This window comes from Pungitius pungitius, chromosome 5 (genome assembly GCF_949316345.1).
Source record: "Pungitius pungitius chromosome 5, fPunPun2.1, whole genome shotgun sequence".
Taxonomy (NCBI): Eukaryota; Metazoa; Chordata; class Actinopteri; order Perciformes; family Gasterosteidae; genus Pungitius; species Pungitius pungitius.
Window position 1 is genome coordinate 6,648,907 of NC_084904.1, and position 21,332 is coordinate 6,670,238.

Sequence of the window (21,332 nt, forward strand, 5' to 3'; positions counted from 1 at the left end):
CTGTGTACAACCCTTTCTGTGATCAAGAAAGTGCTATGTAATGTTATATCGAATGCATTAAAAGATATAATCTATAACTCTCACTAATTTCTTTTGTTTTCCGTCAGGATGGCCGAGCGGTCTAAGGCGCTGCGTTCAGGTCGCAGTCTCCCCTGGAGGCGTGGGTTCGAATCCCACTTCTGACATGTGGTTTTCTTGCTCAGTTGCCTGTGACATGATGATGTAAACGGACCAATGCTTTACATGTTAAACTGCCGCAACATATCATGTAGACTCGTCAAATGTTTGACAATTTTGAAGTCTCTCTTTTGTTTACCATTAAAAAGGGGTTTGAGTGGGATTTGAACAAAGCTTCCTTCTGTTAGCATATATAGTAAGCAGCGATCAGTATACTGCATCAGGCTGTGTACAACCCTTTCTGTGATCAAGAAAGTGCTATGTAATGTTATATCGAATGCATTAAAAGATATAATCTATAACTCTCACTAATTTCTTTTGTTTTCCGTCAGGATGGCCGAGCGGTCTAAGGCGCTGCGTTCAGGTCGCAGTCTCCACTGGAGGCGTGGGTTCGAATCCCACTTCTGACATGTGGTTTTCTTGCTCAGTTGCCTGTGACATGATGATGTAAACGGAGCAATGCTTTACATGTTAAACTGCCGCAACATATCATGTAGACTCGTCAAATGTTTGACAATTTTGAAGTCTCTCTTTTGTTTACCATTAAAAAGGGGTTTGAGTGGGATTTGAACAAAGATTCCTTCTGTTAGCATATATAGTAAGCAGCGATCAGTATACTGCATCAGGCTGTGTACAACCCTTTCTGTGACGAAGAAAGTGCGATGTAGTGTTGTATGGAATGCATTGAAAGATATGATCTATAACTCTCACTAATTTCTTTTGTTTTCCGTCAGGATGGCCGAGCGGTCTAAGGCGCTGCGTTCAGGTCGCAGTCTCCACTGGAGGCGTGGGTTCGAATCCCACTTCTGACATGTGGTTTTCTTGCTCAGTTGCCTGTAACATGATGATGTAAACGGAGCAATGCTTTACATCTTAAACTGCCGCAACATATCATGTAGACTCGTCAAATGTTTGACCATTTTGAAGTCTCTCTTTTGTTTACCATTAAAAAGGGGTTTGATTGGGATTTCAACAAAGATTCCTTCTGTTAGCATATATTGTCACCAGCGACAAGTACACTGCATCAGGCTCTGTACAACCCTTTCTGTGATGAAGAAAGTGCGATTAAAAGATATGATCTATAACTCTCACCAATTTCTTTTGTTTTCCGTCAGGATGGCCGAGCGGTCTAAGGCGCTGCGTTCAGGTCGCAGTCTCCACTGGAGGCGTGGGTTCGAATCCCACTTCTGACATGTGGTTTTCTTGCTCAGTTGCCTGTGACATGATGATGTAAACGGAGCAATGCTTTACATCTTAAACTGCCGCAACATATCATGTAGACTCGTCAAATGTTTGACAATTTTGAAGTCTCTCTTTTGTTTACCATTAAAAAGGGGTTTGAGTGGGATTTCAACAAAGATTCCTTCTGTTAGCATATATTGTCACCAGCGACAAGTACACTGCATCAGGCTCTGTACAACCCTTTCTGTGATGAAGAAAGTGCGATGTAGTGTTGTATGGAATGCATTAAAAGATATGATCTATAACTCTCATCAATTTATTTTGTTTTCTGTCAGGATGGCCGAGCGGGCTAAGGCGCTGCGTTCAGGTCGCAGTCTCCACTGGAGGCGTGGGTTCGAATCCCACTTCTGACATGTGGTTTTCTTGCTCAGTTGCCTGTGACATGATGATGTAAACGGAGCAATGCTTTACATCTTAAACTGCCGCAACATATCATGTAGACTCGTCAAATGTTTGACAATTTTGAAGTCTCTCTTTTGTTTACCATTAAAAAGGGGTTTGAGTGGGATTTCAACAAAGATTCCTTCTGTTAGCATATATTGTCACCAGCGACAAGTACACTGCATCAGGCTCTGTACAACCCTTTCTGTGATGAAGAAAGTGCGATGTAGTGTTGTATGGAATGCATTAAAAGATATGATCTATAACTCTCATCAATTTCTTTTGTTTTCTGTCAGGATGGCCGAGCGGTCTAAGGCGCTGCGTTCAGGTCGCAGTCTCCACTGGAGGCGTGGGTTCGAATCCCACTTCTGACATGTGGTTTTCTTGCTCAGTTGCCTGTGACATGATGATGTAAACGGAGCAATGCTTTACATGTTAAACTGCCGCAACATATCATGTAGACTCGTCAAATGTTTGACAATTTTGAAGTCTCTCTTTTGTTTACCATTAAAAAGGGGTTTGAGTGGGATTTGAACAAAGCTTCCTTCTGTTAGCATATATAGTAAGCAGCGATCAGTATACTGCATCAGGCTGTGTACAACCCTTTCTGTGACGAAGAAAGTGCGATGTAGTGTTGTATGGAATGCATTGAAAGATATGATCTATAGCTCTCACCAATTTCTTTTGTTTTCCGTCAGGATGGCCGAGCGGTCTAAGGCGCTGCGTTCAGGTCGCAGTCTCCACTGGAGGCGTGGGTTCGAATCCCACTTCTGACATGTGGTTTTCTTGCTCAGTTGCCTGTGACATGGTGATGTAAACGGACCAATGCTTTACATGTTAAACTGCCGCAACATATCATGTAGACTCGTCAAATGTTTGACAATTTTGAAGTCTCTCTTTTGTTTACCATTAAAAAGGGGTTTGAGTGGGATTTGAACAAAGCTTCCTTCTGTTAGCATATATAGTAAGCAGCGATCAGTATACTGCATCAGGCTGTGTACAACCCTTTCTGTGATCAAGAAAGTGCTATGTAATGTTATATCGAATGCATTAAAAGATATAATCTATAACTCTCACTAATTTCTTTTGTTTTCCGTCAGGATGGCCGAGCGGTCTAAGGCGCTGCGTTCAGGTCGCAGTCTCCCCTGGAGGCGTGGGTTCGAATCCCACTTCTGACATGTGGTTTTCTTGCTCAGTTGCCTGTGACATGATGATGTAAACGGACCAATGCTTTACATGTTAAACTGCCGCAACATATCATGTAGACTCGTCAAATGTTTGACAATTTTGAAGTCTCTCTTTTGTTTACCATTAAAAAGGGGTTTGAGTGGGATTTGAACAAAGCTTCCTTCTGTTAGCATATATAGTAAGCAGCGATCAGTATACTGCATCAGGCTGTGTACAACCCTTTCTGTGATCAAGAAAGTGCTATGTAATGTTATATCGAATGCATTAAAAGATATAATCTATAACTCTCACTAATTTCTTTTGTTTTCCGTCAGGATGGCCGAGCGGTCTAAGGCGCTGCGTTCAGGTCGCAGTCTCCCCTGGAGGCGTGGGTTCGAATCCCACTTCTGACATGTGGTTTTCTTGCTCAGTTGCCTGTGACATGATGATGTAAACGGAGCAATGCTTTACATCTTAAACTGCCGCAACATATCATGTAGACTCGTCAAATGTTTGACAATTTTGAAGTCTCTCTTTTGTTTACCATTAAAAAGGGGTTTGAGTGGGATTTGAACAAAGATTCCTTCTGTTAGCTTATATAGTAAGCAGCGATCAGTATACTGCATCAGGCTGTGTACAACCCTTTCTGTGACGAAGAAAGTGCGATGTAGTGTTGTATGGAATGCATTGAAAGATATGATCTATAACTCTCACTAATTTCTTTTGTTTTCCGTCAGGATGGCCGAGCGGTCTAAGGCGCTGCGTTCAGGTCGCAGTCTCCCCTGGAGGCGTGGGTTCGAATCCCACTTCTGACATGTGGTTTTCTTGCTCAGTTGCCTGTGACATGATGATGTAAACGGAGCAATGCTTTACATCTTAAACTGCCGCAACATATCATGTAGACTCGTCAAATGTTTGACAATTTTGAAGTCTCTCTTTTGTTTACCATTAAAAAGGGGTTTGAGTGGGATTTGAACAAAGATTCCTTCTGTTAGCATATATAGTAAGCAGCGATCAGTATACTGCATCAGGCTGTGTACAACCCTTTCTGTGACGAAGAAAGTGCGATGTAGTGTTGTATGGAATGCATTGAAAGATATGATCTATAGCTCTCACCAATTTCTTTTGTTTTCCGTCAGGATGGCCGAGCGGTCTAAGGCGCTGCGTTCAGGTCGCAGTCTCCACTGGAGGCGTGGGTTCGAATCCCACTTCTGACATGTGGTTTTCTTGCTCAGTTGCCTGTGACATGGTGATGTAAACGGACCAATGCTTTACATGTTAAACTGCCGCAACATATCATGTAGACTCGTCAAATGTTTGACAATTTTGAAGTCTCTCTTTTGTTTACCATTAAAAAGGGGTTTGAGTGGGATTTGAACAAAGCTTCCTTCTGTTAGCATATATAGTAAGCAGCGATCAGTATACTGCATCAGGCTGTGTACAACCCTTTCTGTGATCAAGAAAGTGCTATGTAATGTTATATCGAATGCATTAAAAGATATAATCTATAACTCTCACTAATTTCTTTTGTTTTCCGTCAGGATGGCCGAGCGGTCTAAGGCGCTGCGTTCAGGTCGCAGTCTCCACTGGAGGCGTGGGTTCGAATCCCACTTCTGACATGTGGTTTTCTTGCTCATTTCCCTTTGACATGATGATGTAGACAGAGCAATGCTTTACATGTTAAACTGCCGCAACATATCATGTAGACTCGTCAAATGTTTGACAATTTTGAAGTCTCTCTTTTGTTTACCATTAAAAAGGGGTTTGAGTGGGATTTGAACAAAGCTTCCTTCTGTTAGCATATATAGTAAGCAGCGATCAGTATACTGCATCAGGCTGTGTACAACCCTTTCTGTGATCAAGAAAGTGCTATGTAATGTTATATCGAATGCATTAAAAGATATAATCTATAACTCTCACTAATTTCTTTTGTTTTCCGTCAGGATGGCCGAGCGGTCTAAGGCGCTGCGTTCAGGTCGCAGTCTCCACTGGAGGCGTGGGTTCGAATCCCACTTCTGACATGTGGTTTTCTTGCTCATTTCCCTTTGACATGATGATGTAGACAGAGCAATGCTTTACATGTTAAACTGCCGCAACATATCATGTAGACTCGTCAAATGTTTGACAATTTTGAAGTCTCTCTTTTGTTTACCATTAAAAAGGGGTTTGAGTGGGATTTGAACAAAGCTTCCTTCTGTTAGCATATATAGTAAGCAGCGATCAGTATACTGCATCAGGCTGTGTACAACCCTTTCTGTGATCAAGAAAGTGCTATGTAATGTTATATCGAATGCATTAAAAGATATAATCTATAACTCTCACTAATTTCTTTTGTTTTCCGTCAGGATGGCCGAGCGGTCTAAGGCGCTGCGTTCAGGTCGCAGTCTCCACTGGAGGCGTGGGTTCGAATCCCACTTCTGACATGTGGTTTTCTTGCTCAGTTGCCTGTGACATGATGATGTAAACGGAGCAATGCTTTACATGTTAAACTGCCGCAACATATCATGTAGACTCGTCAAATGTTTGACAATTTTGAAGTCTCTCTTTTGTTTACCATTAAAAAGGGGTTTGAGTGGGATTTGAACAAAGCTTCCTTCTGTTAGCATATATAGTAAGCAGCGATCAGTATACTGCATCAGGCTGTGTACAACCCTTTCTGTGACGAAGAAAGTGCGATGTAGTGTTGTATGGAATGCATTGAAAGATATGATCTATAGCTCTCACCAATTTCTTTTGTTTTCCGTCAGGATGGCCGAGCGGTCTAAGGCGCTGCGTTCAGGTCGCAGTCTCCACTGGAGGCGTGGGTTCGAATCCCACTTCTGACATGTGGTTTTCTTGCTCAGTTGCCTGTGACATGGTGATGTAAACGGACCAATGCTTTACATGTTAAACTGCCGCAACATATCATGTAGACTCGTCAAATGTTTGACAATTTTGAAGTCTCTCTTTTGTTTACCATTAAAAAGGGGTTTGAGTGGGATTTGAACAAAGCTTCCTTCTGTTAGCATATATAGTAAGCAGCGATCAGTATACTGCATCAGGCTGTGTACAACCCTTTCTGTGATCAAGAAAGTGCTATGTAATGTTATATCGAATGCATTAAAAGATATAATCTATAACTCTCACTAATTTCTTTTGTTTTCCGTCAGGATGGCCGAGCGGTCTAAGGCGCTGCGTTCAGGTCGCAGTCTCCCCTGGAGGCGTGGGTTCGAATCCCACTTCTGACATGTGGTTTTCTTGCTCAGTTGCCTGTGACATGATGATGTAAACGGACCAATGCTTTACATGTTAAACTGCCGCAACATATCATGTAGACTCGTCAAATGTTTGACAATTTTGAAGTCTCTCTTTTGTTTACCATTAAAAAGGGGTTTGAGTGGGATTTGAACAAAGCTTCCTTCTGTTAGCATATATAGTAAGCAGCGATCAGTATACTGCATCAGGCTGTGTACAACCCTTTCTGTGATCAAGAAAGTGCTATGTAATGTTATATCGAATGCATTAAAAGATATAATCTATAACTCTCACTAATTTCTTTTGTTTTCCTTTAGGATGGCCGAGCGGTCTAAGGCGCTGCGTTCAGGTCGCAGTCTCCCCTGGAGGCGTGGGTTCGAATCCCACTTCTGACATGTGGTTTTCTTGCTCAGTTGCCTGTGACATGATGATGTAAACGGAGCAATGCTTTACATCTTAAACTGCCGCAACATATCATGTAGACTCGTCAAATGTTTGACAATTTTGAAGTCTCTCTTTTGTTTACCATTAAAAAGGGGTTTGAGTGGGATTTGAACAAAGATTCCTTCTGTTAGCTTATATAGTAAGCAGCGATCAGTATACTGCATCAGGCTGTGTACAACCCTTTCTGTGACGAAGAAAGTGCGATGTAGTGTTGTATGGAATGCATTGAAAGATATGATCTATAACTCTCACTAATTTCTTTTGTTTTCCGTCAGGATGGCCGAGCGGTCTAAGGCGCTGCGTTCAGGTCGCAGTCTCCCCTGGAGGCGTGGGTTCGAATCCCACTTCTGACATGTGGTTTTCTTGCTCAGTTGCCTGTGACATGATGATGTAAACGGAGCAATGCTTTACATCTTAAACTGCCGCAACATATCATGTAGACTCGTCAAATGTTTGACAATTTTGAAGTCTCTCTTTTGTTTACCATTAAAAAGGGGTTTGAGTGGGATTTGAACAAAGATTCCTTCTGTTAGCATATATAGTAAGCAGCGATCAGTATACTGCATCAGGCTGTGTACAACCCTTTCTGTGACGAAGAAAGTGCGATGTAGTGTTGTATGGAATGCATTGAAAGATATGATCTATAGCTCTCACCAATTTCTTTTGTTTTCCGTCAGGATGGCCGAGCGGTCTAAGGCGCTGCGTTCAGGTCGCAGTCTCCACTGGAGGCGTGGGTTCGAATCCCACTTCTGACATGTGGTTTTCTTGCTCAGTTGCCTGTGACATGGTGATGTAAACGGACCAATGCTTTACATGTTAAACTGCCGCAACATATCATGTAGACTCGTCAAATGTTTGACAATTTTGAAGTCTCTCTTTTGTTTACCATTAAAAAGGGGTTTGAGTGGGATTTGAACAAAGCTTCCTTCTGTTAGCATATATAGTAAGCAGCGATCAGTATACTGCATCAGGCTGTGTACAACCCTTTCTGTGATCAAGAAAGTGCTATGTAATGTTATATCGAATGCATTAAAAGATATAATCTATAACTCTCACTAATTTCGTTTGTTTTCCGTCAGGATGGCCGAGCGGTCTAAGGCGCTGCGTTCAGGTCGCAGTCTCCACTGGAGGCGTGGGTTCGAATCCCACTTCTGACATGTGGTTTTCTTGCTCATTTCCCTTTGACATGATGATGTAGACAGAGCAATGCTTTACATGTTAAACTGCCGCAACATATCATGTAGACTCGTCAAATGTTTGACAATTTTGAAGTCTCTCTTTTGTTTACCATTAAAAAGGGGTTTGAGTGGGATTTGAACAAAGCTTCCTTCTGTTAGCATATATAGTAAGCAGCGATCAGTATACTGCATCAGGCTGTGTACAACCCTTTCTGTGATCAAGAAAGTGCTATGTAATGTTATATCGAATGCATTAAAAGATATAATCTATAACTCTCACTAATTTCTTTTGTTTTCCGTCAGGATGGCCGAGCGGTCTAAGGCGCTGCGTTCAGGTCGCAGTCTCCACTGGAGGCGTGGGTTCGAATCCCACTTCTGACATGTGGTTTTCTTGCTCATTTCCCTTTGACATGATGATGTAGACAGAGCAATGCTTTACATGTTAAACTGCCGCAACATATCATGTAGACTCGTCAAATGTTTGACAATTTTGAAGTCTCTCTTTTGTTTACCATTAAAAAGGGGTTTGAGTGGGATTTGAACAAAGCTTCCTTCTGTTAGCATATATAGTAAGCAGCGATCAGTATACTGCATCAGGCTGTGTACAACCCTTTCTGTGATCAAGAAAGTGCTATGTAATGTTATATCGAATGCATTAAAAGATATAATCTATAACTCTCACTAATTTCTTTTGTTTTCCGTCAGGATGGCCGAGCGGTCTAAGGCGCTGCGTTCAGGTCGCAGTCTCCACTGGAGGCGTGGGTTCGAATCCCACTTCTGACATGTGGTTTTCTTGCTCAGTTGCCTGTGACATGATGATGTAAACGGAGCAATGCTTTACATGTTAAACTGCCGCAACATATCATGTAGACTCGTCAAATGTTTGACAATTTTGAAGTCTCTCTTTTGTTTACCATTAAAAAGGGGTTTGAGTGGGATTTGAACAAAGATTCCTTCTGTTAGCATATATAGTAAGCAGCGATCAGTATACTGCATCAGGCTGTGTACAACCCTTTCTGTGACGAAGAAAGTGCGATGTAGTGTTGTATGGAATGCATTGAAAGATATGATCTATAACTCTCACTAATTTCTTTTGTTTTCCGTCAGGATGGCCGAGCGGTCTAAGGCGCTGCGTTCAGGTCGCAGTCTCCACTGGAGGCGTGGGTTCGAATCCCACTTCTGACATGTGGTTTTCTTGCTCAGTTGCCTGTAACATGATGATGTAAACGGAGCAATGCTTTACATCTTAAACTGCCGCAACATATCATGTAGACTCGTCAAATGTTTGACCATTTTGAAGTCTTTCTTTTGTTTACCATTAAAAAGGGGTTTGATTGGGATTTCAACAAAGATTCCTTCTGTTAGCATATATTGTCACCAGCGACAAGTACACTGCATCAGGCTCTGTACAACCCTTTCTGTGATGAAGAAAGTGCGATTAAAAGATATGATCTATAACTCTCACCAATTTCTTTTGTTTTCCGTCAGGATGGCCGAGCGGTCTAAGGCGCTGCGTTCAGGTCGCAGTCTCCACTGGAGGCGTGGGTTCGAATCCCACTTCTGACATGTGGTTTTCTTGCTCAGTTGCCTGTGACATGATGATGTAAACGGAGCAATGCTTTACATGTTAAACTGCCGCAACATATCATGTAGACTCGTCAAATGTTTGACAATTTTGAAGTCTCTCTTTTGTTTACCATTAAAAAGGGGTTTGAGTGGGATTTGAACAAAGCTTCCTTCTGTTAGCATATATAGTAAGCAGCGATCAGTATACTGCATCAGGCTGTGTACAACCCTTTCTGTGATCAAGAAAGTGCTATGTAATGTTATATCGAATGCATTAAAAGATATAATCTATAACTCTCACCAATTTCTTTTGTTTTCCGTCAGGATGGCCGAGCGGTCTAAGGCGCTGCGTTCAGGTCGCAGTCTCCACTGGAGGCGTGGGTTCGAATCCCACTTCTGACATGTGGTTTTCTTGCTCATTTCCCTTTGACATGATGATGTAGACAGAGCAATGCTTTACATGTTAAACTGCCGCAACATATCACGTAGACTCGTCAAATGTTTGACAATTTTGAAGTCTCTCTTTTGTTTACCATTAAAAAGGGGTTTGAGTGGGATTTGAACAAAGATTCCTTCTGTTAGCATATATTGTCACCAGCGATCAGTACACTGCATCAGGCTCTGTACAACCCTTTCTGTGATGAAGAAAGTGCGATGTAGTGTTGTATGGAATGCATTAAAAGATATGATCTATAACTCTCACCAATTTCTTTTGATTTCCGTCAGGATGGCCGAGCGGTCTAAGGCGCTGCGTTCAGGTCGCAGTCTCCACTGGAGGCGTGGGTTCGAATCCCACTTCTGACATGTGGTTTTCTTGCTCAGTTGCCTGTGACATGATGATGTAAACGGAGCAATGCTTTACATCTTAAACTGCCGCAACATATCATGTAGACTCGTCAAATGTTTGACCATTTTGAAGTCTCTCTTTTGTTTACCATTAAAAAGGGGTTTGAGTGGGATTTCAACAAAGATTCCTTCTGTTAGCATATATTGTCACCAGCGACAAGTACACTGCATCAGGCTCTGTACAACCCTTTCTGTGATGAAGAAAGTGCGATGTAGTGTTGTATGGAATGCATTAAAAGATATGATCTATAACTCTCACCAATTTCTTTTGTTTTCCGTCAGGATGGCCGAGCGGTCTAAGGCGCTGCGTTCAGGTCGCAGTCTCCACTGGAGGCGTGGGTTCGAATCCCACTTCTGACATGTGGTTTTCTTGCTCATTTCCCTTTGACATGATGATGTAGACAGAGCAATGCTTTACATGTTAAACTGCCGCAACATATCATGTAGACTCGTCAAATGTTTGACAATTTTGAAGTCTCTCTTTTGTTTACCATTAAAAAGGGGTTTGAGTGGGATTTCAACAAAGATTCCTTCTGTTAGCATATATTGTCACCAGCGACAAGTACACTGCATCAGGCTCTGTACAACCCTTTCTGTGATGAAGAAAGTGCGATGTAGTGTTGTATGGAATGCATTAAAAGATATGATCTATAACTCTCATCAATTTCATTTGTTTTCCGTCAGGATGGCCGAGCGGTCTAAGGCGCTGCGTTCAGGTCGCAGTCTCCACTGGAGGCGTGGGTTCGAATCCCACTTCTGACATGTGGTTTTCTTGCTCAGTTGCCTGTGACATGATGATGTAAACGGAGCAATGCTTTACATGTTAAACTGCCGCAACATATCATGTAGACTCGTCAAATGTTTGACAATTTTGAAGTCTCTCTTTTGTTTACCATTAAAAAGGGGTTTGAGTGGGATTTCAACAAAGATTCCTTCTGTTAGCATATATTGTCACCAGCGACAAGTACACTGCATCAGGCTCTGTACAACCCTTTCTGTGATGAAGAAAGTGCGATTAAAAGATATTATCTATAACTCTCACCAATTTCTTTTGTTTTCCGTCAGGATGGCCGAGCGGTCTAAGGCGCTGCGTTCAGGTCGCAGTCTCCACTGGAGGCGTGGGTTCGAATCCCACTTCTGACATGTGGTTTTCTTGCTCAGTTGCCTGTGACATGATGATGTAAACGGAGCAATGCTTTACATCTTAAACTGCCGCAACATATCATGTAGACTCGTCAAATGTTTGACCATTTTGAAGTCTCTCTTTTGTTTACCATTAAAAAGGGGTTTGAGTGGGATTTCAACAAAGATTCCTTCTGTTAGCATATATTGTCACCAGCGACAAGTACACTGCATCAGGCTCTGTACAACCCTTTCTGTGATGAAGAAAGTGCGATGTAGTGTTGTATGGAATGCATTAAAAGATATGATCTATAACTCTCACCAATTTCTTTTGTTTTCCGTCAGGATGGCCGAGCGGTCTAAGGCGCTGCGTTCAGGTCGCAGTCTCCACTGGAGGCGTGGGTTCGAATCCCACTTCTGACATGTGGTTTTCTTGCTCATTTCCCTTTGACATGATGATGTAGACAGAGCAATGCTTTACATGTTAAACTGCCGCAACATATCATGTAGACTCGTCAAATGTTTGACAATTTTGAAGTCTCTCTTTTGTTTACCATTAAAAAGGGGTTTGAGTGGGATTTCAACAAAGATTCCTTCTGTTAGCATATATTGTCACCAGCGACAAGTACACTGCATCAGGCTCTGTACAACCCTTTCTGTGATGAAGAAAGTGCGATGTAGTGTTGTATGGAATGCATTAAAAGATATGATCTATAACTCTCATCAATTTCATTTGTTTTCCGTCAGGATGGCCGAGCGGTCTAAGGCGCTGCGTTCAGGTCGCAGTCTCCACTGGAGGCGTGGGTTCGAATCCCACTTCTGACATGTGGTTTTCTTGCTCAGTTGCCTGTGACATGATGATGTAAACGGAGCAATGCTTTACATGTTAAACTGCCGCAACATATCATGTAGACTCGTCAAATGTTTGACAATTTTGAAGTCTCTCTTTTGTTTACCATTAAAAAGGGGTTTGAGTGGGATTTCAACAAAGATTCCTTCTGTTAGCATATATTGTCACCAGCGACAAGTACACTGCATCAGGCTCTGTACAACCCTTTCTGTGATGAAGAAAGTGCGATTAAAAGATATTATCTATAACTCTCACCAATTTCTTTTGTTTTCCGTCAGGATGGCCGAGCGGTCTAAGGCGCTGCGTTCAGGTCGCAGTCTCCACTGGAGGCGTGGGTTCGAATCCCACTTCTGACATGTGGTTTTCTTGCTCATTTCCCTTTGACATGATGATGTAGACAGAGCAACGCTTTACATGTTAAACTGCCGCAACATATCATGTAGACTCGTCAAATGTTTGACAATTTTGAAGTCTCTCTTTTGTTTACCATTAAAAAGGGGTTTGAGTGGGATTTCAACAAAGATTCCTTCTGTTAGCATATATTGTCACCAGCGACAAGTACACTGCATCAGGCTCTGTACAACCCTTTCTGTGATGAAGAAAGTGCGATTAAAAGATATTATCTATAACTCTCACCAATTTCTTTTGTTTTCCGTCAGGATGGCCGAGCGGTCTAAGGCGCTGCGTTCAGGTCGCAGTCTCCACTGGAGGCGTGGGTTCGAATCCCACTTCTGACATGTGGTTTTCTTGCTCATTTCCCTTTGACATGATGATGTAGACAGAGCAACGCTTTACATGTTAAACTGCCGCAACATATCATGTAGACTCGTCAAATGTTTGACAATTTTGAAGTCTCTCTTTTGTTTACCATTAAAAAGGGGTTTGAGTGGGATTTCAACAAAGATTCCTTCTGTTAGCATATATTGTCACCAGCGACAAGTACACTGCATCAGGCTCTGTACAACCCTTTCTGTGATGAAGAAAGTGCGATTAAAAGATATTATCTATAACTCTCACCAATTTCTTTTGTTTTCCGTCAGGATGGCCGAGCGGTCTAAGGCGCTGCGTTCAGGTCGCAGTCTCCACTGGAGGCGTGGGTTCGAATCCCACTTCTGACATGTGGTTTTCTTGCTCAGTTGCCTGTAACATGATGATGTAAACGGAGCAATGCTTTACATCTTAAACTGCCGCAACATATCATGTAGACTCGTCAAATGTTTGACCATTTTGAAGTCTCTCTTTTGTTTACCATTAAAAAGGGGTTTGAGTGGGATTTCAACAAAGATTCCTTCTGTTAGCATATATTGTCACCAGCGACAAGTACACTGCATCAGGCTCTTTACAACGCTTTCTGTGATGAAGAAAGTGCGATTAAAAGATATGATCTATAACTCTCACCAATTTCTTTTGTTTTCCGTCAGGATGGCCGAGCGGTCTAAGGCGCTGCGTTCAGGTCGCAGTCTCCACTGGAGGCGTGGGTTCGAATCCCACTTCTGACATGTGGTTTTCTTGCTCAGTTGCCTGTAACATGATGATGTAAACGGAGCAATGCTTTACATCTTAAACTGCCGCAACATATCATGTAGACTCGTCAAATGTTTGACCATTTTGAAGTCTCTCTTTTGTTTACCATTAAAAAGGGGTTTGAGTGGGATTTCAACAAAGATTCCTTCTGTTAGCATATATTGTCACCAGCGACAAGTACACTGCATCAGGCTCTGTACAACGCTTTCTGTGATGAAGAAAGTGCGATTAAAAGATATGATCTATAACTCTCACCAATTTTCTTTTGTTTTCCGTCAGGATGGCCGAGCGGTCTAAGGCGCTGCGTTCAGGTCGCAGTCTCCACTGGAGGCGTGGGTTCGAATCCCACTTCTGACATGTGGTTTTCTTGCTCATTTCCCTTTGACATGATGATGTAGACAGAGCAATGCTTTACATGTTAAACTGCCGCAACATATCATGTAGACTCGTCAAATGTTTGACAATTTTGAAGTCTCTCTTTTGTTTACCATTAAAAAGGGGTTTGAGTGGGATTTCAACAAAGATTCCTTCTGTTAGCATATATTGTCACCAGCGACAAGTACACTGCATCAGGCTCTGTACAACCCTTTCTGTGATGAAGAAAGTGCGATGTAGTGTTGTATGGAATGCATTAAAAGATATGATCTATAACTCTCACCAATTTCTTTTGTTTTCTGTCAGGATGGCCGAGCGGTCTAAGGCGCTGCGTTCAGGTCGCAGTCTCCACTGGAGGCGTGGGTTCGAATCCCACTTCTGACATGTGGTTTTCTTGCTCAGTTGCCTGTGACATGATGATGTAAACGGAGCAATGCTTTACATCTTAAACTGCCGCAACATATCATGTAGACTCGTCAAATGTTTGACCATTTTGAAGTCTCTCTTTTGTTTACCATTAAAAAGGGGTTTGAGTGGGATTTCAACAAAGATTCCTTCTGTTAGCATATATTGTCACCAGCGACAAGTACACTGCATCAGGCTCTGTACAACCCTTTCTGTGATGAAGAAAGTGCGATGTAGTGTTGTATGGAATGCATTAAAAGATATGATCTATAACTCTCACCAATTTCTTTTGTTTTCCGTCAGGATGGCCGAGCGGTCTAAGGCGCTGCGTTCAGGTCGCAGTCTCCACTGGAGGCGTGGGTTCGAATCCCACTTCTGACATGTGGTTTTCTTGCTCAGTTTCCTGTAACATGATGATGTAAACGGAGCAATGCTTTACATCTTAAACTGCCGCAACATATCATGTAGACTCGTCAAATGTTTGACCATTTTGAAGTCTCTCTTTTGTTTACCATTAAAAAGGGGTTTAAGTGGGATTTCAACAAAGATTCCTTCTGTTAGCATATATTGTCACCAGCGACAAGTACACTGCATCAGGCTCTGTACAACGCTTTCTGTGATGAAGAAAGTGCGATGTAGTGTTGTATGGAATGCATTGAAAGATATGATCTATAGCTCTCACCAATTTCTTTTGTTTTCCGTCAGGATGGCCGAGCGGTCTAAGGCGCTGCGTTCAGGTCGCAGTCTCGACTGGAGGCGTGGGTTCGAATCCCACTTCTGACATGTGGTTTTCTTGCTCAGTTGCCTGTGACATGATGATGTAAACGGAGCAATGCTTTACATGTTAAACTGCCGCAACATATCATGTAGACTCGTCAAATGTTTGACAATTTTGAAGTCTCTCTTTTGTTTACCATTAAAAAGGGGTTTGAGTGGGATTTCAACAAAGATTCCTTCTGTTAGCATATATTGTCACCAGCGACAAGTACACTGCATCAGGCTCTGTACAACCCTTTCTGTGATGAAGAAAGTGCGATGTAGTGTTGTATGGAATGCATTAAAAGATATGATCTATAACTCTCACCAATTTCTTTTGTTTTCCGTCAGGATGGCCGAGCGGTCTAAGGCGCTGCGTTCAGGTCGCAGTCTCCACTGGAGGCGTGGGTTCGAATCCCACTTCTGACATGTGGTTTTCTTGCTCAGTTTCCTGTAACATGATGATGTAAACGGAGCAATGCTTTACATCTTAAACTGCCGCAACATATCATGTAGACTCGTCAAATGTTTGACCATTTTGAAGTCTCTCTTTTGTTTACCATTAAAAAGGGGTTTGAGTGGGATTTCAACAAAGATTCCTTCTGTTAGCATATATTGTCACCAGCGACAAGTACACTGCATCAGGCTCTGTACAACGCTTTCTGTGATGAAGAAAGTGCGATTAAAAGATATTATCTATAACTCTCACCAATTTCTTTTGTTTTCCGTCAGGATGGCCGAGCGGTCTAAGGCGCTGCGTTCAGGTCGCAGTCTCCACTGGAGGCGTGGGTTCGAATCCCACTTCTGACATGTGGTTTTCTTGCTCATTTCCCTTTGACATGATGATGTAGACAGAGCAATGCTTTACATGTTAAACTGCCGCAACATATCATGTAGACTCGTCAAATGTTTGACAATTTTGAAGTCTCTCTTTTGTTTACCATTAAAAAGGGGTTTGAGTGGGATTTCAACAAAGATTCCTTCTGTTAGCATATATTGTCACCAGCGACAAGTACACTGCATCAGGCTCTGTACAACCCTTTCTGTGATGAAGAAAGTGCGATGTAGTGTTGTATGGAATGCATTAAAAGATGTGATCTATAACTCTCATCAATTTCATTTGTTTTCCGTCAGGATGGCCGAGCGGTCTAAGGCGCTGCGTTCAGGTCGCAGTCTCCACTGGAGGCGTGGGTTCGAATCCCACTTCTGACATGTGGTTTTCTTGCTCAGTTCCCTTTGACATGATGATGTAGACAGAGCAATGCTTTACATGTTAAACTGCCGCAACATATCATGTAGACTAGTCAAATGTTTGACAATTTTGAAGTCTCTCTTTTGTTTACCATTAAAAAGGGGTTTGAGTGGGATTTCAACAAAGATTCCTTCTGTTAGCATATATTGTCACCAGCGACAAGTACACTGCATCAGGCTCTGTACAACGCTTTCTGTGATGAAGAAAGTGCGATTAAAAGATATGATCTATAACTCTCACCAATTTCTTTTGTTTTCCGTCAGGATGGCCGAGCGGTCTAAGGCGCTGCGTTCAGGTCGCAGTCTCCACTGGAGGCGTGGGTTCGAATCCCACTTCTGACATGTGGTTTTCTTGCTCATTTCCCTTTGACATGATGATGTAGACAGAGCAATGCTTTACATGTTAAACTGCCGCAACATATCACGTAGACTCGTCAAATGTTTGACAATTTTGAAGTCTCTCTTTTGTTTACCATTAAAAAGGGGTTTGAGTGGGATTTGAACAAAGATTCCTTCTGTTAGCATATATTGTCACCAGCGATCAGTACACTGCATCAGGCTCTGTACAACCCTTTCTGTGATGAAGAAAGTGCGATGTAGTGTTGTATGGAATGCATTAAAAGATATGATCTATAACTCTCACCAATTTCTTTTGTTTTCCGTCAGGATGGCCGAGCGGTCTAAGGCGCTGCGTTCAGGTCGCAGTCTCCACTGGAGGCGTGGGTTCGAATCCCACTTCTGACATGTGGTTTTCTTGCTCAGTTGCCTGTGACATGATGATGTAAACGGAGCAATGCTTTACATCTTAAACTGCCGCAACATATCATGTAGACTCGTCAAATGTTTGACCATTTTGAAGTCTCTCTTTTGTTTACCATTAAAAAGGGGTTTGAGTGGGATTTCAACAAAGATTCCTTCTGTTAGCATATATTGTCACCAGCGACAAGTACACTGCATCAGGCTCTGTACAACCCTTTCTGTGATGAAGAAAGTGCGATGTAGTGTTGTATGGAATGCATTAAAAGATATGATCTATAACTCTCACCAATTTCTTTTGTTTTCCGTCAGGATGGCCGAGCGGTCTAAGGCGCTGCGTTCAGGTCGCAGTCTCCACTGGAGGCGTGGGTTCGAATCCCACTTCTGACATGTGGTTTTCTTGCTCATTTCCCTTTGACATGATGATGTAGACAGAGCAATGCTTTACATGTTAAACTGCCGCAACATATCATGTAGACTCGTCAAATGTTTGACAATTTTGAAGTCTCTCTTTTGTTTACCATTAAAAAGGGGTTTGAGTGGGATTTCAACAAAGATTCCTTCTGTTAGCATATATTGTCACCAGCGACAAGTACACTGCATCAGGCTCTGTACAACCCTTTCTGTGATGAAGAAAGTGCGATGTAGTGTTGTATGGAATGCATTAAAAGATATGATCTATAACTCTCATCAATTTCATTTGTTTTCCGTCAGGATGGCCGAGCGGTCTAAGGCGCTGCGTTCAGGTCGCAGTCTCCACTGGAGGCGTGGGTTCGAATCCCACTTCTGACATGTGGTTTTCTTGCTCAGTTGCCTGTGACATGATGATGTAAACGGAGCAATGCTTTACATGTTAAACTGCCGCAACATATCATGTAGACTCGTCAAATGTTTGACAATTTTGAAGTCTCTCTTTTGTTTACCATTAAAAAGGGGTTTGAGTGGGATTTCAACAAAGATTCCTTCTGTTAGCATATATTGTCACCAGCGACAAGTACACTGCATCAGGCTCTGTACAACCCTTTCTGTGATGAAGAAAGTGCGATTAAAAGATATTATCTATAACTCTCACCAATTTCTTTTGTTTTCCGTCAGGATGGCCGAGCGGTCTAAGGCGCTGCGTTCAGGTCGCAGTCTCCACTGGAGGCGTGGGTTCGAATTCCACTTCTGACATGTGGTTTTCTTGCTCATTTCCCTTTGACATGATGATGTAGACAGAGCAACGCTTTACATGTTAAACTGCCGCAACATATCATGTAGACTCGTCAAATGTTTGACAATTTTGAAGTCTCTCTTTTGTTTACCATTAAAAAGGGGTTTGAGTGGGATTTCAACAAAGATTCCTTCTGTTAGCATATATTGTCACCAGCGACAAGTACACTGCATCAGGCTCTGTACAACCCTTTCTGTGATGAAGAAAGTGCGATTAAAAGATATTATCTATAACTCTCACCAATTTCTTTTGTTTTCCGTCAGGATGGCCGAGCGGTCTAAGGCGCTGCGTTCAGGTCGCAGTCTCCACTGGAGGCGTGGGTTCGAATCCCACTTCTGACATGTGGTTTTCTTGCTCAGTTGCCTGTAACATGATGATGTAAACGGAGCAATGCTTTACATCTTAAACTGCCGCAACATATCATGTAGACTCGTCAAATGTTTGACCATTTTGAAGTCTCTCTTTTGTTTACCATTAAAAAGGGGTTTGAGTGGGATTTCAACAAAGATTCCTTCTGTTAGCATATATTGTCACCAGCGACAAGTACACTGCATCAGGCTCTGTACAACCCTTTCTGTGATGAAGAAAGTGCGATTAAAAGATATTATCTATAACTCTCACCAATTTCTTTTGTTTTCCGTCAGGATGGCCGAGCGGTCTAAGGCGCTGCGTTCAGGTCGCAGTCTCCACTGGAGGCGTGGGTTCGAATCCCACTTCTGACATGTGGTTTTCTTGCTCATTTCCCTTTGACATGATGATGTAGACAGAGCAATGCTTTACATGTTAAACTGCCGCAACATATCATGTAGACTCGTCAAATGTTTGACAATTTTGAAGTCTCTCTTTTGTTTACCATTAAAAAGGGGTTTGAGTGGGATTTCAACAAAGATTCCTTCTGTTAGCATATATTGTCACCAGCGACAAGTACACTGCATCAGGCTCTGTACAACCCTTTCTGTGATGAAGAAAGTGCGATTAAAAGATATTATCTATAACTCTCACCAATTTCTTTTGTTTTCCGTCAGGATGGCCGAGCGGTCTAAGGCGCTGCGTTCAGGTCGCAGTCTCCACTGGAGGCGTGGGTTCGAATCCCACTTCTGACATGTGGTTTTCTTGCTCATTTCCCTTTGACATGATGATGTAGACAGAGCAACGCTTTACATGTTAAACTGCCGCAACATATCATGTAGACTCGTCAAATGTTTGACAATTTTGAAGTCTCTCTTTTGTTTACCATTAAAAAGGGGTTTGAGTGGGATTTCAACAAAGATTCCTTCTGTTAGCATATATTGTCACCAGCGACAAGTACACTGCATCAGGCTCTGTACAACCCTTTCTGTGATGAAGAAAGTGCGATTAAAAGATATTATCTATAACTCTCACCAATTTCTTTTGTTTTCCGTCAGGATGGCCGAGCGGTCTAAGGCGCTGCGTTCAGGTCGCAGTCTCCACTGGAGGCGTGGGTTCGAATCCCACTTCTGACATGTGGTTTTCTTGCTCAGTTGCCTGTAACATGATGATGTAAACGGAGCAATGCTTTACATCTTAAACTGCCGCAACATATCATGTAGACTCGTCAAATGTTTGACCATTTTGAAGTCTCTCTTTTGTTTACCATTAAAAAGGGGTTTGAGTGGGATTTCAACAAAGATTCCTTCTGTTAGCATATATTGTCACCAGCGACAAGTACACTGCATCAGGCTCTGTACAACCCTTTCTGTGATGAAGAAAGTGCGATTAAAAGATATTATCTATAACTCTCACCAATTTCTTTTGTTTTCCGTCAGGATGGCCGAGCGGTCTAAGGCGCTGCGTTCAGGTCGCAGTCTCCACTGGAGGCGTGGGTTCGAATCCCACTTCTGACATGTGGTTTTCTTGCTCATTTCCCTTTGACATGATGATGTAGACAGAGCAATGCTTTACATGTTAAACTGCCGCAACATATCATGTAGACTCGTCAAATGTTTGACAATTTTGAAGTCTCTCTTTTGTTTACCATTAAAAAGGGGTTTGAGTGGGATTTCAACAAAGATTCCTTCTGTTAGCATATATTGTCACCAGCGACAAGTACACTGCATCAGGCTCTGTACAACCCTTTCTGTGATGAAGAAAGTGCGATGTAGTGTTGTATGGAATGCATTAAAAGATATGATCTATAACTCTCATCAATTTCATTTGTTTTCCGTCAGGATGGCCGAGCGGTCTAAGGCGCTGCGTTCAGGTCGCAGTCTCCACTGGAGGCGTGGGTTCGAATCCCACTTCTGACATGTGGTTTTCTTGCTCAGTTGCCTGTGACATGATGATGTAAACGGAGCAATGCTTTACATGTTAAACTGCCGCAACATATCATGTAGACTCGTCAAATGTTTGACAATTTTGAAGTCTCTCTTTTGTTTACCATTAAAAAGGGGTTTGAGTGGGATTTCAACAAAGATTCCTTCTGTTAGCATATATTGTCACCAGCGACAAGTACACTGCATCAGGCTCTGTACAACCCTTTCTGTGATGAAGAAAGTGCGATTAAAAGATATTATCTATAACTCTCACCAATTTCTTTTGTTTTCCGTCAGGATGGCCGAGCGGTCTAAGGCGCTGCGTTCAGGTCGCAGTCTCCACTGGAGGCGTGGGTTCGAATCCCACTTCTGACATGTGGTTTTCTTGCTCATTTCCCTTTGACATGATGATGTAGACAGAGCAACGCTTTACATGTTAAACTGCCGCAACATATCATGTAGACTCGTCAAATGTTTGACAATTTTGAAGTCTCTCTTTTGTTTACCATTAAAAAGGGGTTTGAGTGGGATTTCAACAAAGATTCCTTCTGTTAGCATATATTGTCACCAGC

General features: G+C 42.3%; 44 non-coding genes across 44 annotated transcripts; all 44 read left to right on the forward strand.

Annotated features, from left to right (window-relative positions):
- The first annotated feature begins 504 nt into the window (after positions 1 to 504).
- Positions 505 to 587, forward strand: trnal-cag (transfer RNA leucine (anticodon CAG)). The gene has a single exon. It is a non-coding gene; the product is annotated as a tRNA-Leu (tRNA).
- Positions 588 to 906: 319 nt separating this feature from the next.
- Positions 907 to 989, forward strand: trnal-cag (transfer RNA leucine (anticodon CAG)). Its single transcript has one exon. It is a non-coding gene; the product is annotated as a tRNA-Leu (tRNA).
- Positions 990 to 1,287: 298 nt separating this feature from the next.
- Positions 1,288 to 1,370, forward strand: trnal-cag (transfer RNA leucine (anticodon CAG)). Its single transcript has one exon. It is a non-coding gene; the product is annotated as a tRNA-Leu (tRNA).
- A 721-nt stretch (positions 1,371 to 2,091) lies between these two features.
- On the forward strand, positions 2,092 to 2,174 carry trnal-cag (transfer RNA leucine (anticodon CAG)). Its single transcript has one exon. It is a non-coding gene; the product is annotated as a tRNA-Leu (tRNA).
- Positions 2,175 to 2,493: 319 nt separating this feature from the next.
- trnal-cag (transfer RNA leucine (anticodon CAG)) lies at positions 2,494 to 2,576 on the forward strand. The gene has a single exon. It is a non-coding gene; the product is annotated as a tRNA-Leu (tRNA).
- Positions 2,577 to 4,101: 1,525 nt separating this feature from the next.
- trnal-cag (transfer RNA leucine (anticodon CAG)) lies at positions 4,102 to 4,184 on the forward strand. Its single transcript has one exon. It is a non-coding gene; the product is annotated as a tRNA-Leu (tRNA).
- Positions 4,185 to 4,503: 319 nt separating this feature from the next.
- Positions 4,504 to 4,586, forward strand: trnal-cag (transfer RNA leucine (anticodon CAG)). The gene has a single exon. It is a non-coding gene; the product is annotated as a tRNA-Leu (tRNA).
- A 319-nt stretch (positions 4,587 to 4,905) lies between these two features.
- On the forward strand, positions 4,906 to 4,988 carry trnal-cag (transfer RNA leucine (anticodon CAG)). Its single transcript has one exon. It is a non-coding gene; the product is annotated as a tRNA-Leu (tRNA).
- A 319-nt stretch (positions 4,989 to 5,307) lies between these two features.
- On the forward strand, positions 5,308 to 5,390 carry trnal-cag (transfer RNA leucine (anticodon CAG)). Its single transcript has one exon. It is a non-coding gene; the product is annotated as a tRNA-Leu (tRNA).
- Positions 5,391 to 5,709: 319 nt separating this feature from the next.
- Positions 5,710 to 5,792, forward strand: trnal-cag (transfer RNA leucine (anticodon CAG)). The gene has a single exon. It is a non-coding gene; the product is annotated as a tRNA-Leu (tRNA).
- Positions 5,793 to 7,317: 1,525 nt separating this feature from the next.
- Positions 7,318 to 7,400, forward strand: trnal-cag (transfer RNA leucine (anticodon CAG)). The gene has a single exon. It is a non-coding gene; the product is annotated as a tRNA-Leu (tRNA).
- Positions 7,401 to 7,719: 319 nt separating this feature from the next.
- trnal-cag (transfer RNA leucine (anticodon CAG)) lies at positions 7,720 to 7,802 on the forward strand. Its single transcript has one exon. It is a non-coding gene; the product is annotated as a tRNA-Leu (tRNA).
- A 319-nt stretch (positions 7,803 to 8,121) lies between these two features.
- On the forward strand, positions 8,122 to 8,204 carry trnal-cag (transfer RNA leucine (anticodon CAG)). The gene has a single exon. It is a non-coding gene; the product is annotated as a tRNA-Leu (tRNA).
- A 319-nt stretch (positions 8,205 to 8,523) lies between these two features.
- On the forward strand, positions 8,524 to 8,606 carry trnal-cag (transfer RNA leucine (anticodon CAG)). Its single transcript has one exon. It is a non-coding gene; the product is annotated as a tRNA-Leu (tRNA).
- A 319-nt stretch (positions 8,607 to 8,925) lies between these two features.
- On the forward strand, positions 8,926 to 9,008 carry trnal-cag (transfer RNA leucine (anticodon CAG)). Its single transcript has one exon. It is a non-coding gene; the product is annotated as a tRNA-Leu (tRNA).
- A 298-nt stretch (positions 9,009 to 9,306) lies between these two features.
- Positions 9,307 to 9,389, forward strand: trnal-cag (transfer RNA leucine (anticodon CAG)). Its single transcript has one exon. It is a non-coding gene; the product is annotated as a tRNA-Leu (tRNA).
- A 319-nt stretch (positions 9,390 to 9,708) lies between these two features.
- Positions 9,709 to 9,791, forward strand: trnal-cag (transfer RNA leucine (anticodon CAG)). The gene has a single exon. It is a non-coding gene; the product is annotated as a tRNA-Leu (tRNA).
- A 319-nt stretch (positions 9,792 to 10,110) lies between these two features.
- On the forward strand, positions 10,111 to 10,193 carry trnal-cag (transfer RNA leucine (anticodon CAG)). Its single transcript has one exon. It is a non-coding gene; the product is annotated as a tRNA-Leu (tRNA).
- Positions 10,194 to 10,512: 319 nt separating this feature from the next.
- Positions 10,513 to 10,595, forward strand: trnal-cag (transfer RNA leucine (anticodon CAG)). The gene has a single exon. It is a non-coding gene; the product is annotated as a tRNA-Leu (tRNA).
- Positions 10,596 to 10,914: 319 nt separating this feature from the next.
- Positions 10,915 to 10,997, forward strand: trnal-cag (transfer RNA leucine (anticodon CAG)). Its single transcript has one exon. It is a non-coding gene; the product is annotated as a tRNA-Leu (tRNA).
- Positions 10,998 to 11,295: 298 nt separating this feature from the next.
- trnal-cag (transfer RNA leucine (anticodon CAG)) lies at positions 11,296 to 11,378 on the forward strand. The gene has a single exon. It is a non-coding gene; the product is annotated as a tRNA-Leu (tRNA).
- A 319-nt stretch (positions 11,379 to 11,697) lies between these two features.
- trnal-cag (transfer RNA leucine (anticodon CAG)) lies at positions 11,698 to 11,780 on the forward strand. The gene has a single exon. It is a non-coding gene; the product is annotated as a tRNA-Leu (tRNA).
- Positions 11,781 to 12,099: 319 nt separating this feature from the next.
- Positions 12,100 to 12,182, forward strand: trnal-cag (transfer RNA leucine (anticodon CAG)). The gene has a single exon. It is a non-coding gene; the product is annotated as a tRNA-Leu (tRNA).
- A 298-nt stretch (positions 12,183 to 12,480) lies between these two features.
- On the forward strand, positions 12,481 to 12,563 carry trnal-cag (transfer RNA leucine (anticodon CAG)). Its single transcript has one exon. It is a non-coding gene; the product is annotated as a tRNA-Leu (tRNA).
- Positions 12,564 to 12,861: 298 nt separating this feature from the next.
- On the forward strand, positions 12,862 to 12,944 carry trnal-cag (transfer RNA leucine (anticodon CAG)). Its single transcript has one exon. It is a non-coding gene; the product is annotated as a tRNA-Leu (tRNA).
- A 298-nt stretch (positions 12,945 to 13,242) lies between these two features.
- trnal-cag (transfer RNA leucine (anticodon CAG)) lies at positions 13,243 to 13,325 on the forward strand. The gene has a single exon. It is a non-coding gene; the product is annotated as a tRNA-Leu (tRNA).
- Positions 13,326 to 13,623: 298 nt separating this feature from the next.
- On the forward strand, positions 13,624 to 13,706 carry trnal-cag (transfer RNA leucine (anticodon CAG)). The gene has a single exon. It is a non-coding gene; the product is annotated as a tRNA-Leu (tRNA).
- A 299-nt stretch (positions 13,707 to 14,005) lies between these two features.
- Positions 14,006 to 14,088, forward strand: trnal-cag (transfer RNA leucine (anticodon CAG)). The gene has a single exon. It is a non-coding gene; the product is annotated as a tRNA-Leu (tRNA).
- Positions 14,089 to 14,407: 319 nt separating this feature from the next.
- trnal-cag (transfer RNA leucine (anticodon CAG)) lies at positions 14,408 to 14,490 on the forward strand. The gene has a single exon. It is a non-coding gene; the product is annotated as a tRNA-Leu (tRNA).
- A 319-nt stretch (positions 14,491 to 14,809) lies between these two features.
- On the forward strand, positions 14,810 to 14,892 carry trnal-cag (transfer RNA leucine (anticodon CAG)). The gene has a single exon. It is a non-coding gene; the product is annotated as a tRNA-Leu (tRNA).
- A 721-nt stretch (positions 14,893 to 15,613) lies between these two features.
- On the forward strand, positions 15,614 to 15,696 carry trnal-cag (transfer RNA leucine (anticodon CAG)). The gene has a single exon. It is a non-coding gene; the product is annotated as a tRNA-Leu (tRNA).
- Positions 15,697 to 15,994: 298 nt separating this feature from the next.
- trnal-cag (transfer RNA leucine (anticodon CAG)) lies at positions 15,995 to 16,077 on the forward strand. Its single transcript has one exon. It is a non-coding gene; the product is annotated as a tRNA-Leu (tRNA).
- A 319-nt stretch (positions 16,078 to 16,396) lies between these two features.
- Positions 16,397 to 16,479, forward strand: trnal-cag (transfer RNA leucine (anticodon CAG)). The gene has a single exon. It is a non-coding gene; the product is annotated as a tRNA-Leu (tRNA).
- A 298-nt stretch (positions 16,480 to 16,777) lies between these two features.
- Positions 16,778 to 16,860, forward strand: trnal-cag (transfer RNA leucine (anticodon CAG)). The gene has a single exon. It is a non-coding gene; the product is annotated as a tRNA-Leu (tRNA).
- Positions 16,861 to 17,179: 319 nt separating this feature from the next.
- On the forward strand, positions 17,180 to 17,262 carry trnal-cag (transfer RNA leucine (anticodon CAG)). The gene has a single exon. It is a non-coding gene; the product is annotated as a tRNA-Leu (tRNA).
- A 319-nt stretch (positions 17,263 to 17,581) lies between these two features.
- Positions 17,582 to 17,664, forward strand: trnal-cag (transfer RNA leucine (anticodon CAG)). The gene has a single exon. It is a non-coding gene; the product is annotated as a tRNA-Leu (tRNA).
- A 319-nt stretch (positions 17,665 to 17,983) lies between these two features.
- On the forward strand, positions 17,984 to 18,066 carry trnal-cag (transfer RNA leucine (anticodon CAG)). The gene has a single exon. It is a non-coding gene; the product is annotated as a tRNA-Leu (tRNA).
- A 679-nt stretch (positions 18,067 to 18,745) lies between these two features.
- On the forward strand, positions 18,746 to 18,828 carry trnal-cag (transfer RNA leucine (anticodon CAG)). The gene has a single exon. It is a non-coding gene; the product is annotated as a tRNA-Leu (tRNA).
- A 298-nt stretch (positions 18,829 to 19,126) lies between these two features.
- On the forward strand, positions 19,127 to 19,209 carry trnal-cag (transfer RNA leucine (anticodon CAG)). The gene has a single exon. It is a non-coding gene; the product is annotated as a tRNA-Leu (tRNA).
- A 298-nt stretch (positions 19,210 to 19,507) lies between these two features.
- trnal-cag (transfer RNA leucine (anticodon CAG)) lies at positions 19,508 to 19,590 on the forward strand. Its single transcript has one exon. It is a non-coding gene; the product is annotated as a tRNA-Leu (tRNA).
- Positions 19,591 to 19,888: 298 nt separating this feature from the next.
- Positions 19,889 to 19,971, forward strand: trnal-cag (transfer RNA leucine (anticodon CAG)). Its single transcript has one exon. It is a non-coding gene; the product is annotated as a tRNA-Leu (tRNA).
- A 298-nt stretch (positions 19,972 to 20,269) lies between these two features.
- On the forward strand, positions 20,270 to 20,352 carry trnal-cag (transfer RNA leucine (anticodon CAG)). The gene has a single exon. It is a non-coding gene; the product is annotated as a tRNA-Leu (tRNA).
- Positions 20,353 to 20,671: 319 nt separating this feature from the next.
- Positions 20,672 to 20,754, forward strand: trnal-cag (transfer RNA leucine (anticodon CAG)). Its single transcript has one exon. It is a non-coding gene; the product is annotated as a tRNA-Leu (tRNA).
- A 298-nt stretch (positions 20,755 to 21,052) lies between these two features.
- Positions 21,053 to 21,135, forward strand: trnal-cag (transfer RNA leucine (anticodon CAG)). Its single transcript has one exon. It is a non-coding gene; the product is annotated as a tRNA-Leu (tRNA).
- The last annotated feature ends 197 nt before the right edge of the window (positions 21,136 to 21,332 follow it).